The following is a 12,114-nucleotide window of genomic DNA, read 5'->3' on the forward strand; positions in this document are numbered from 1 at the left end:
TAAACAAGGCAAGTCCAAGATCACAGTGAAGCAAAGAACAGAAAGGAGCAAGGATAGGCCCAGGAGATGTTGTGCATATGTAGTACACAAAGATATTTCATAGTGCCATGATAAGAATATCAGAGGGGATATGAAGAGTAAAGATGTGTTGACAAAATTTGAATGGGTTTTTATGGTCTTTTGGGTGGCATGTGCCTCCATTTGTCTAGATTTCGGAACTGAATGCAATTTCAAAGCTTGTTAAACTTGAACTTCTCTTATGTTTAATTTATTATTCCTGTCCCGGTGTTGAAAGAGGAAAGGTGCATATTTATTTGAAAGATCTGAACCCTTTAAGTTGGATTGAATCCATTATGTAACCTTCATCGTCTAGGTTTAACCCTAGTAAATACTGTAGCATCTGATTAATCCACATGATGTAACAGACTGGGTTGGCCTGGTTTTAGAAGCTTAAGAAATAGAACAGTTGTACTGTCATTAAAAGCTGTAGCTGATTTTTTCCTCAGGTTAAATACAGCCAGCCTTCTTTTTACTGTTCTTTTTTATGGTCCTTTGTCTATTCCAAGTGGCATTATGCAGAACTGTGGCATGCCTGAATGTCTCAGCTAAAAGCTATTCTGCTCATCAATTTTATCTTAAGGTGTGTGCTGCATTGGAAAAACTATGGGAGTGCCACGGTAATGGAATAAGCAACAGGTGTTGGGCAAGCATTTAAATACCTTGTGGGGTCAGGGCCTCAGGAGCACTGTAGTTGTTGGTCTGATTCTGGGCTTACAAGTGAGTGCCGAGCCCCTGCCCAGCATACTTATTCCATGAGCTGAGATCTACAGGGAGTTGGCTAGAGTATGTGCTGGCCGGCTGCTTGAAGTATTTGGAAAATTCTCCCCTAAGAGAAAGCACGGTTTAATGTCCGATAGGGGAAAAACCTCTCCAGTAGGTAAGGCATAATGCTTTTAATTTTTTTTTTAATTGAAATATTACTAGTTACATGATCGAAAGATAGTGCTGTCAGTCCTGTCTCAGCTTCTCAGATGAATGGTAGTCTTATAAGGTTTAGTGGAACTTTATGGGGTTTAGCTGTCTTATGCTTTTCCCAATGGAAGTGTGCAAGAAAGAGAGAAGGATTTGAGAGATGCGGTGGAAGGCATAGTCTTTGGCTTTTGATAGTAGCATATTAATTTGGGTTTATAATAGTGTTGGCATTTCCTGTTGATGGAGAAAGGTATTCTGATTGTAGTGAGAGAAGGCATCTTTAAATTTTAGTAGAAGATGGAGCTTTTTCAAAAAATCTAGAACAGGTGGCATATTATGAGATGCCTGTCTCTTGATGTTTGGTTTTTCTACCATGTGTTTGTTGATACCAGAGTCATTTGCCTGAGGTGCCTTTTATATTCAGTAGAGAGTGATAGGCAGTTGCAGCTCAGCTGACCTGTTTTGAATACCTATTTTAAGACAAGATGAAGCATAGTTAGAGGGCTTATTTCTCTGCTATACAGGGACTCTCTCAGGCTCAGATGTATGTGTGCATTCAATTGTGAATCCAGTTCACCCTTTTTGGTAAATGTAATGTTGGAGGAGAGTCGGTGATACATTGAAACTAATAGAAAACCTCACAAGATGTTATTGTACAGAATTATTTTTGTGATTAAATTGTTCATAAATTCTTTGTCAAAGCCACTGGAACCCAGATTTCCATTTAAAAGGTGTGACTTCATTTGTTTTACTTTTTCTGTTTTAAATAATTATTTTAGTAGTGTATGGTTCCTTGTTTTTCAAGGAAAAAAGTACTCAAAAATTACACCAAGATATAAGATTTTAATGCTGCTATTTAACTTAATACATGCAGAACTGACTCTTACTTTTATCTCGGATTTAATTAACTTCTGTACGGACCAACATTGTAATGATATCTTCAACTTGAATTTGGTGGTGATAATTTCTTTAATACCTTGCAAAAGCAAATGAACAAATGCTCAAAACTTAAAATTTACAAATCTTTACAAAGACTTTCTAATGTTGGAATAATGAAATAATCCCTTTACATAAGGTCCTTTACAGAATTTATTTTTGGTAAGTGTAGATGGAATTAGACAATAAAATGTCACAGTCTATTTACCTGAGAATTGAACTACCTGTATTAATGAACGTTACAATAAATTGAAGCTTCTATAAATAAGAACTATTACACTTTGCCTTTTAGATAAATTTTCAAGTACAATATTTTATAACATGAGTGACAGTTGCCACCTTATTTGGCATTAATGAAATATATAATGTAGGTGGAATGGAGAGGGAGAAAAAGCTTGGGTGAGTGTGTAGTTGAGTAGGAAAGTACTTATTTTCATAGGAGACTTTGAGATTGACAGAACCAATGATAAAAGAGTAAAAGTTGAAATTTTTGCAGACTCTTATTGTGAAAGAAAACAGTATGAAAATCTAGGTTCATCTAGGGTTTTTTAGAGAGAAAAAAACAAATAGATTCTTAAAAAAACACACACAATGCAACTTGGGTGGAAAAAAAAATAAAATAAAAAAAAAAAACCCCACCATCTTACAAACAGCTAAATAAACAGATAAGTATCGTAGAATGATAGAACGGTTTGGGTTGGAAGGGACCTTAAAGATCATCTACTTCCAACCCCCTCCCATGGGCAGGGACACTTTCCACTAGATCAGGTTGCTCAAGTAGATATCCATAGAAATCTTTATGAATAGTCTTCTCCCCCTGCCTCATTCTTAGGCCGATATTTTTCATCCTCTCAATGAACAATGCTTTCCAGAGAAATCCAGGTTGACTTTGGATCAAATTGACTTTACTTGTGGCTTCTTCCATTACTCATTTATTTCTAACTGAACAACTTGAGTCAAATGCCTGAGAGTTCATTGCCTACAATTCCAGATGACTTCATGCGTGTGCAACTTGCTCTTTCCTTCTCCTCTTATTGGCCATAAGTTTCAGCAATTTCTTGTGGAGAAAAATTGTGTCTTTTCCTTTTTTCCGCTGCCAGTCACACTGTGTGCCCTGTTTGTCACACGTGCTGAAGCTTCTAACCCCTTTTATGTTTGCCCAAGGAACCTCATCTCACTCTCCTGGTAGTTCTGGTACCTCTTATCCTGCTTTCGCTTTTCTCTATAACTTTCAAGCCCTGCCTATATTTTCTTCCTGCTCACATCGAAACGTTTTCATCTCTTAATCTGTTTGCAGTTACTGTTTGGACCTCCTATCCTCTGTTCTATTTTCCACACCACTGAAACGGTTATCAGCAGGCTCCCTAACGTTATTTTTAGCTGAACAATAGTTAACAATGTTAATGCTTCTTCTGCTTGGCCTCTCAGCCGTTTTAAGCATGTTTACTTAACCTTGCCTTGCTTGTATTAGTGTGCCTTTGCAGATGTGAGACTCTGTGCTGGTTTTTTTTTTTTTTTGAAACCACTCTTGTAAAGGAAGCATTAGAAGAATATTTAACACTTCCTGCTGCAGCTGTTGGAGAGTTCTTGGTTCTCCATGTTTCTCCTCTGTGCACCTTAGAGCAAACACACATCTGCCAGCTCTGTGGGTGGCGCAGTCAACCTTTTCACTTAAAATATGCTTCTCTTGACACCTTCTTCCTTACAGTAGGAGCTTGGCTGGTGAGTGGGCATTTATGATGAGTCATTGTCTCCCTCATACCTTAGTGTGGACCATACTCCATGTGAACAGAGTAACTCTGGTGTTACTCTGGATGTTAAGTAGATGCTGACTGTGGGTATGCCATCTAAATCTATGAGAATCTTATGAATGCTTGTAGCATGCAGTCTCTGAAACAGTCCTTGCTCTATAGGTAGTCAGCTAAAATGCTCATTTAGGTTGTCCTTGTTTTGCTCCTATGTCCTTTATCTCTATACCTGATAAATATGGTTGAACCTTGTTTATATTCATATAATCATTGATATAATTTTCCTAGTTATCTGATTTTTGCCATGTCACTTCTTTTTCCTCATTCCTCCATTGACCCTCTATTTTTATCCAGTCAGACCTGAGCTACTTCTACTTAGATGTTGTCTTTGTGTAGTTTATATTTTGGTATAGAGGTATTTTTCCTTTTTAATCTGCTTAGCTGCTAAATTTCCAGATAAGCTTTTTCCTGGTTTATCCCATTTCATTCCCTTTTTGCAAAAGTTATGTGCTGTCCCTTTGGTTGAGTGATGGAAGATAATTTGGATGGGATTTCGAAAGAATGGGAAACGTGCAAAACGTGTAAACATTTGAACAAGCACATTAGAAAGCAAATGTTCAATGACCAATTTATGCCCCCTCCCTGAAAAGTTCACTCCAGAACACCCACATTTCTTCATCAACATATTTTAAATCTGAGCGCTGCTGTTTCAGCTGCTGTTTTTAGAACTTGTTTGCTTACAATCTCTTTGTTCTAAATGGAGCATTGTTATTACTAGTTAGTTGTGTTCAAAATTAAGGTGGTTAAGTGTGCAAAAGTCTAGATATTTCTATTGATAAGGGATGGTTAAAATTATTTGAATGCACTGGAGTTCCTTGGAAATAATGAGTCAGGATAAGAGGGTTTGTTTGTATTGTGTCCAGCCTCACCCTCCTTCAAGCTAGCTCCCGGTTTGTGTTTCCTGTTTGATGGCAAAGTTACTGAAGGCATGTGCATCTGTGTGGTTTAAGCATTGCAACTCACTTAGCAAGCTTCCTGAAAGGTGCTAAATGTCTTTAGTCGCTAATTCAGTGTGGTGATTGCAGCAAATATGCCAAATATACTTTGCAGTGGCAACCCATAAAAATGAATGTTCAATGTGGTATGTTCTTTAAGTCCCTGAGTATGTGTTTACAGGAAATATTAAAAATCTTTCAAATCTTTCCTGATTAGAATGTATTTTTTCAGAACTGTATACAATTTAGCACTTTTTTTTCCATAGCTGCTTATTGTTTGGTCTCTGTTGGAAACCTGGCTCTTAATCTTTAGCAAGTAAATATTCTTGCGCTACTAAAAGGGCTTAACACAGAACAGCACTAAAAGTGAGTTGATAGTGTGAGGGTATGGTACACATTCCTTCTCCACCCATTATGAATTTGCATTCAGGACTTATCATGTGCTGATACCAAATAGGCATTGCAACACTTACCTTGCTGTCAGCTTTTGAATGTCAGAGTCCTTCTGTGCAGCATGAGTTGACGTGAGTCACGGTTCAGAAGTCAGCTTGTGGGAATATTCACTTACTCTCCTTATATTGTCATGTACATAGGGCAGCAACATGCATGTTTTCAGTGTGTTGCCCACTGCCCTGCTCTCTTTTATAAGCTAGTTGGTTAGCTATAGTTGAACACTTGTCAGCAATATTAAAACCATAGTATGTCAACACGGTTGGTGGGGTGGACTTCTCTGTCCCTAAGGTTTAAAAGGTGCTTCTTGCATTCTTTTAAAATGACTTACTGTTTTGGTTACACTCTGAATTTCCATTCGCTAGCTATTACCAAAATGGGGCAAATTGACACTGGATGGCAAGTAGGTACCTAAGACTCTTACTGTCTGATTTAAAATTTTTTTTTCAAGAGTTTTGATTTACTATTATAGGGGAGAAATGAGGACACAGAAAAGCTCTAAGGAATCAGAAACTAGAAGTAATGCCCATTATATTATTATTAAAATTACATCTTTTAATGTTATGATATGGGGAGAAAGGGAAAATCTTGGGTTTTTCCCCCAGTTGAGTTTTTGAGGCTTTTGCTGCTGATCAATATTGCAGTCGACTTTGGCAGTCAAAGGTCAAGTTGCTAGGTTTGAGTAGTAAGATCTTTCTTTATTCAGAAATGAGTGTTCCTTTCCTCAGCAAGCAGTTGTGTATATTTCATATCCTCTGGCTATGTTGTTTGTAATCATTGCTATGTTGTTTGTATTTAAATATTAAGAGTTTAAAACTTAAAACAGAATAATTCATCATGTGTAAAATTAGTTCCTTCCCATCTCATATTACCTCATACTTTCACACCACTAGAGAAATGGTAATAGAGCAATTGTTCCTACATGATCCTAACTGTTAATGTTCTGTTGGTTTGTAATGTTTGTCTGTCTCCCTCCCTAGCAGTTATGTCCCCTTAGAGGGTGACGAGCTGCTGTGCCTTGCTGTGCCCCCACTTTGCCTGCAACTGCTTTGCCTCCTGACACAGGTAGGAACGCACTCTGCAAGCGGCAAAGGGAACCTGTTTGCTATTGAAAGTAAGGGAGGCAACTTGGCAAACATTAAATATCTATAGCTGCAAAAAGTTAAATAAAAAAGTTAACCTGCCCTTTGTGTCTAGTAAAGTTTAGCAAATGCAACCTGTTGGATACCATGAGGTCTGAGCACAAGGAGTTTTGTTTATTGTTGGACAGAGAAGAGATACGTATGCCCTTGAAAATGCACTAGGGTGCCATATGTGGACTTGAGGTGGTTTGTTTCCCTTAGCAGACAGAAGAGTAAAGATGACTGTAGAAAACATGGCATTTGACAGCTGATGTGATATGTCAGTTAAATACTTTGTACAAGCATAATCTTTTTTGTAAAAGCAATAAAAAAACCGTTCCCTTCCCCCCAGCCCAGTTCTTCACACAGTGGTTTTAGCGTGTGGTGGGTGCTGTGGTCAGACCATACTACAGTAGCCACATCTTTGAAGATCTCTCCGTTGGGTGGGATTAGCGTGTGCATGGGTACAGGCTTTGGCTGTTCCCTGCTCCTGTGGAATCTTACTTGCAGCATTAGGCAGCTTGAGAGGTGATTTAACTCTGTGAAGGTGCACACCCTTCACCAGCTGTGACAGTTGGAGGCTGAGTTGGACTTCCGTGTTGCTGAGACACTTGTGGGAAGCTACCACTTCACCTGGAAGAGCAGGGGCAGAGGAGAGGGAACATTGTTGATGTGAGGAGTGCTGGGGAGGGGGCTTTCAGCGCACTTAATTTGTCTGAAATATGCTAGTGGAGCTGTTGAGTAAAAACTGGCTACCTTCAGAGCTGGTATGATGAACAACATAAATCTTCTAGTAATTATTAGACAGATGGTCTCTTCCCTCCTCCACCGTATCTGTATAATGCAGAGCTGTTGTGCTAAGGACAAATAATCAGGAGCTCCCTGGCTGAGCATGTGAGTGAGGAAAGATGGTATTCTGCTTTGTGGAGACCTTGCTTTGCTCTCCCCAAAAACACAGCCTCCGAGGGAATGACTTCCCATCTCCTGTGAGACTAAGGCATCATATCGTGGCTGTTTGGGATAACTTTGGCAATGTCAGTAAACGAAGAGGAAAGCTTTGAATATGACTATGAAAAGGAAAATAAGAGAGAACACATATTTAACAGGCAGAGCCTTGATATCTTGGAAGAAGGTACTTTTCACCTTTTGGTTTTAAACTTTTATGGTAGTAGAACATGGCAACATACAAGTGATTTGAGTGATGTTTGTGGATTTAAATATACTAAATTTTACTTTTTTTTTTTTGAACGTGTATCTAGTACATTTGGATGAAAGGCTAAGAAAATACTCATAGCAACAGGATGAATCTTAATTTATGTACACTTATTTACAGAAGAAATACATGACAACAGATGTAGGCTATGCAATACCTTTTTTATGATGAAACTGGATTTGGGAAATTATCTGTCTTTGAAATTATAGTCCATTTTTTATATGTACATCTTGTGTGTGTGTATGTGTGTTATGAAACCGTGTGTGTTAGGTTGTCATTCTCAGGAGGTACTTGTAAAAATGAGTGGAACAGGGCAATGATTTCTGCTTATCCATGAGCTTGAAAGCACATAGACAGAAATAATACAAGTTTTGGGTCTTGTACCTTAACCTTTCAACAAAACAAACAACTCAAAAAGTCTTGTCATACTTTGTGGAAATAATGGACACATGCAGTATTGTGAGCAGCTGGCCCGTTAGGGGGTAATGTGAATGTGTATGCACTGAAAATCCCCCTGTGTACCTGCTATATGGAGAGTGTACCCATTCAAGGGCTGCTTCCAGACAGTCTGGCAATCCTTTTCAGGGCTTCAGGTACCAAAAGCTGAATTGCACCATTTATGTTATTTCATGTGCTGTAAATTTTGCTCTAAAATAGCAGTTTTGTGGTAGAGAACTGGTACTTCCAAATACACTGTCATAAAGCTGTTGTAAGGATGCTTTGAAAGATGTTAGCACAGAGAATGTGACCTGCTGTGAATTTACATCCTTATTCACCTTGTGGGAAAGAGTTCCTGTATCCAAAGCCTCAGCAGATGAAACATGCTTTTTGAATCCTGTTGCATAGGACTTTCCTGTAAAGACTTCCTCAGAATCAAAATATTCTGCCTGGATTTCAGTCATACTCAGTCTATAAACTATCCATCTCTCCTGTTGTGGGTCTCTGAAGGAAGCTGAGAACTTGCAAGTCTGTGCAAAATAAAGGTGCTGGAGAGAATACTGGTAAAAGGAAACTTTAAAACTGGGGATTGAGGTGGGGAGGAAACTTACCAAGAGAGGCCAGCCAACCTTTTTTCGTGTTTGATTCCTTTTTTTAAGTGATTAAAAGGTGGCCGAAACATACATCGTGCTGTTCTTATTCTTCCTGTTGACTTTACGTTTCACGCAGATATAAGTTCAGTCTGAAGCTGTTCTTTTTGATTTAGAGAGGGTAAAAAAAAAAGTGAGTTCCATCTGGGATAAATTTAGCCCTGTCTTTCTATAGCGCCTTCCCCTCGAAAGTACAGTATGTATTTGAAATGCCTTCTATAGATGCCTTCTCTCCTCCATCTATACATTCAGGTCACCTACACAGTCAGTGTAGTAGTGATACAGATGCATAAAAACAATACATTATATTTTTATGTATCTTGCATGTAGGCGCACTTAAAAATGATAGTATTTCTCTTGGGGGTGAGTCAATCCATTCTACAAATAAAACAGATGGAAACACCAGCATGTAACCTTTTTTTGCTGAACAAAAAAACATCTTAGCCATATCTGTCTATTAATCTGGTATCAGAAATGGAAGGTCTGAGAACATGCTTCATTTTAACTGTTTATAGTTATTGAAAAGAAGGGGATAATTATTTAAGACTCCTTAACTGTTTGTCCTATTCAATGAGCAGAATGTGTACTTGCTACTTGTCTATTATTTTTGTGGTCATTTTGATGTAGTAAAGTTTTCCCCTGTCCCAACATTTAGATCCTGTGACTGATCTCAGTCCCGTTTCTAGAGCTTCTGTCAGAGAACTGGAGTTATGCTTGGCATCATTACAGAATCAGCTGTCTTGATGAGTATGGGAAGCACCTTCATAAAGATCTAGGCAGAACAGTCCTGGAATCAGTGCATTGCTTTGGAGTTGTAAATTTGCCTGACAGCAACATACTTTCATTTGTTAAGTTCGTCTTTGAGCTGACTGCAGTGAAACTTTGTGCAGGGGTATCTGTTGATAGTGTCTACTCAGTTTTTGTTGCAAAAAGAACCTGAGCTGTGAAAGGACAGCCTGTCAGCTTTCTTTGGTTAGTGATTTGTTGGGTCAGCTAATTCTGAAATTGGGCTGTTTTGGGTCTTGCTTTTGCACAGAGGAAAAGAGTGTAACCTGTTTAGGATGTGTGATGGCAGGCAGTCATTACTATTTAAATGTATTGAAACTCCTTCTTATCTGAAGTACTGGGTAAATGCAAGCTGAGAATCTAGCCCAAGTTTAATTAAAACAAAAACCCAAGTCTTATGATCACTGTTAAAATGTCAAATTCACGTACTCCAGGGGTCTGACTTAAAAAAAGTAAAATACCTATTTTATCTTACAAAGACATTGACTAAAATAGAGGCTGTACAGGGCTCTGGAATCTTTAAACACTAAAACAAAGTAAATACAGAGACTAGTAATTCTTGAAAGCTTTGGCACAGCCAATCCCTCCCAAAGAGCTGGAATAGGAGAAGGTCACATGTTTAAGAAAGGAAGACAGCTGACAATGTGTGGCTTTTAATACAAGCTTGTCACTTCATTTTAGGATTTTTGAAAGATTTACAGTCAGGATCGTGGTTTAAGCCTTACACCCATTTATTAGTTGCAAGGACTGCAGTCCACACATTTCTTGACAAGAAATTGATGGAAGAGAATGTCAAGACAGTAATTCAATGGCTAGTAATTAAAAATCCTGCAACAGAAGTTTTACTTTTAACAGAAGAGCTGTGCTGAGCTGTATCAGTAAATGGTGTATGTGTTAAGGTGATACTGAGTTCTTTCCAGGTGTTTTCCTTTATCTGTTTAGTTTTACTTTGTGGCTGTATTTTCAAAGTTACCACATTTGATCTGTGTTCATGCTAGTAGAAGGAACAAGTTTGTGATGTTCTTGTTGAAATTCCCTGTAACTTGGTTCTTCATTCACCACAAGAAAATTCGATGCAGTTCATGCCCTGCCTCGAGGAAGTTCTTTGAAATGGCTACCTGCCTGAGTGTTTGGGCATGAGCTTAAAGAAATAACAGCAAAGTTTTTTTCCCAAACCTGAGACTAATAACATAGGTTTGTATGTGAGGCTTTAATATTGGATTTTGTAAGTAATTTGAATACTGCATGAGAGAAATGTCAGTAAACAAACACTCTTCAAACCGTAGCTTAAATAGCAAGATAAAATCTCTTCTTCTAGAAGAATCAGTAACTGCACCTTAATATTAAAATACAAATTTGCAAACTACACCATTGAAATCACAGTAAGCTAGGCTGTAACATTAAGGAAAAAAAAATATTGGCATTGTCTGTTGAACGGACTACAGTAGGTATGTTAGTTATTTTTCACTACTCTAATATGTACTTGCTGACTGAGTATGTGTGGCTCACAACACTATGTTCTTCCAGACTCCACCATGGAGCTTCCCTACAGTGTGACTTGACAATTGTGAAGCAGTTGGAACGCTGTGACCACTCTTCATCCCTCTAACCAGGGTCACAGTCACCTGCTGAATTTCCCATCTGCTTTCTGGAGGGACTGGCCTGCTCCTGTGGTGATGGGCGGGGGGGGAACTACTGGTGTGTTGTGTTAAAACTTGGACTTCTAGCAAGTCGTGCCTCAGAAGCGTGTTATTCAGGCTCCAGTGACAGCAGTCTCTTTTTAAATTTTTAAGCTCTTCAGATGAACATGTTCTTTTGGGGCCATCTCAAATGTGACAGACAACAGCAGACCCGAAGCCTCTGCCCCAGTTTTGCCAGGGCTGCCAAAAACTCCTCTTTAGTGGGGGAGAAGCTACCGTGTTTTATCTTTAAATGCGTAAAATCTTTCTAGTCCGAGTCAGTAACAGAGCTGATGGCCCATTCTAGTTACATTTTTCCTGAGTATATTTGAAAGGAAATATACATAATTCCTTGTGCACTTGGCTCAAGTAGATGTAGTGCTCACAGTAACCAGTGCCAGAGCATAACTATCAGCGGCTCTAGAACTGAAGTTGTGGTTTTTGGCAAGTGCCTTATCCTTGGAGTGCAAAAATAACCTTTCAGAAATTAAACCAATGGGGGCTGAGGAGTCTGAGTCTGCCAGGGTCTTTGATTGCTAATGTTTGCCAATGGTATCTGGCAGTAAGGAGCATGGCTGGTCAGTCAGTGTTACCGTGTCTGCTCTGTATGTCTCAATGTGCAACATTTAGGCTGTGATGAACTTGCCATTTTATCTTCAGTGTTTGAGCAGGGCGGAGGGAGACAGAAGCTACTTGTGAGGCAGGGCTTCTCATGACTGATCAAGAATATAGTAGGCCTTGCCATAGTTAAAGGCTTTGGGAACTGTTAAGAAAAAAAGCAATAAGTTTGTCCCCTGCTGCCACCTTGCCAATAAGAAGCATCTGTATTAAAATTGCCAGAGATATATGCTCCATGAACAGTATTCCCTTGTCCTGATGTAGTTTCTGGGGAAATACGTTTCGGTAGTTGGGAAATCCCCATGCACTAGGGCCTTCCCTGTTAGACTCCATAATTATACAGGTCAGTATTATCTGCCCAAAAAGTGAAACTTTACCATAACATCTTATCCCCCTTCTGTATCCCAGTAGTTGGAAACAGATGGGAGCAGGAGCAGTGGGAGCTGGGCTTTCCTCTTCAGCCATGGTTGCTCTCTTTTAGTTCTTTGGTTTGTTCCTGACTGATAGG

General features: G+C 38.9%; 1 protein-coding gene across 1 annotated transcript in view; it reads left to right on the plus strand.

Moving 5' to 3' along the window:
* Positions 1 to 12,114, plus strand: part of TRAK1 (trafficking protein, kinesin binding 1) — a 39,878-nt gene that overhangs the window by 798 nt on the left and 26,966 nt on the right. The gene's annotated exons all lie outside the window — the stretch shown is intronic.

The sequence above is a fragment of the Phaethon lepturus genome, unplaced genomic scaffold (assembly GCF_000687285.1).
Source record: "Phaethon lepturus isolate BGI_N335 unplaced genomic scaffold, ASM68728v1 scaffold9, whole genome shotgun sequence".
In the NCBI taxonomy this organism is placed as follows: Eukaryota; Metazoa; Chordata; class Aves; order Phaethontiformes; family Phaethontidae; genus Phaethon; species Phaethon lepturus.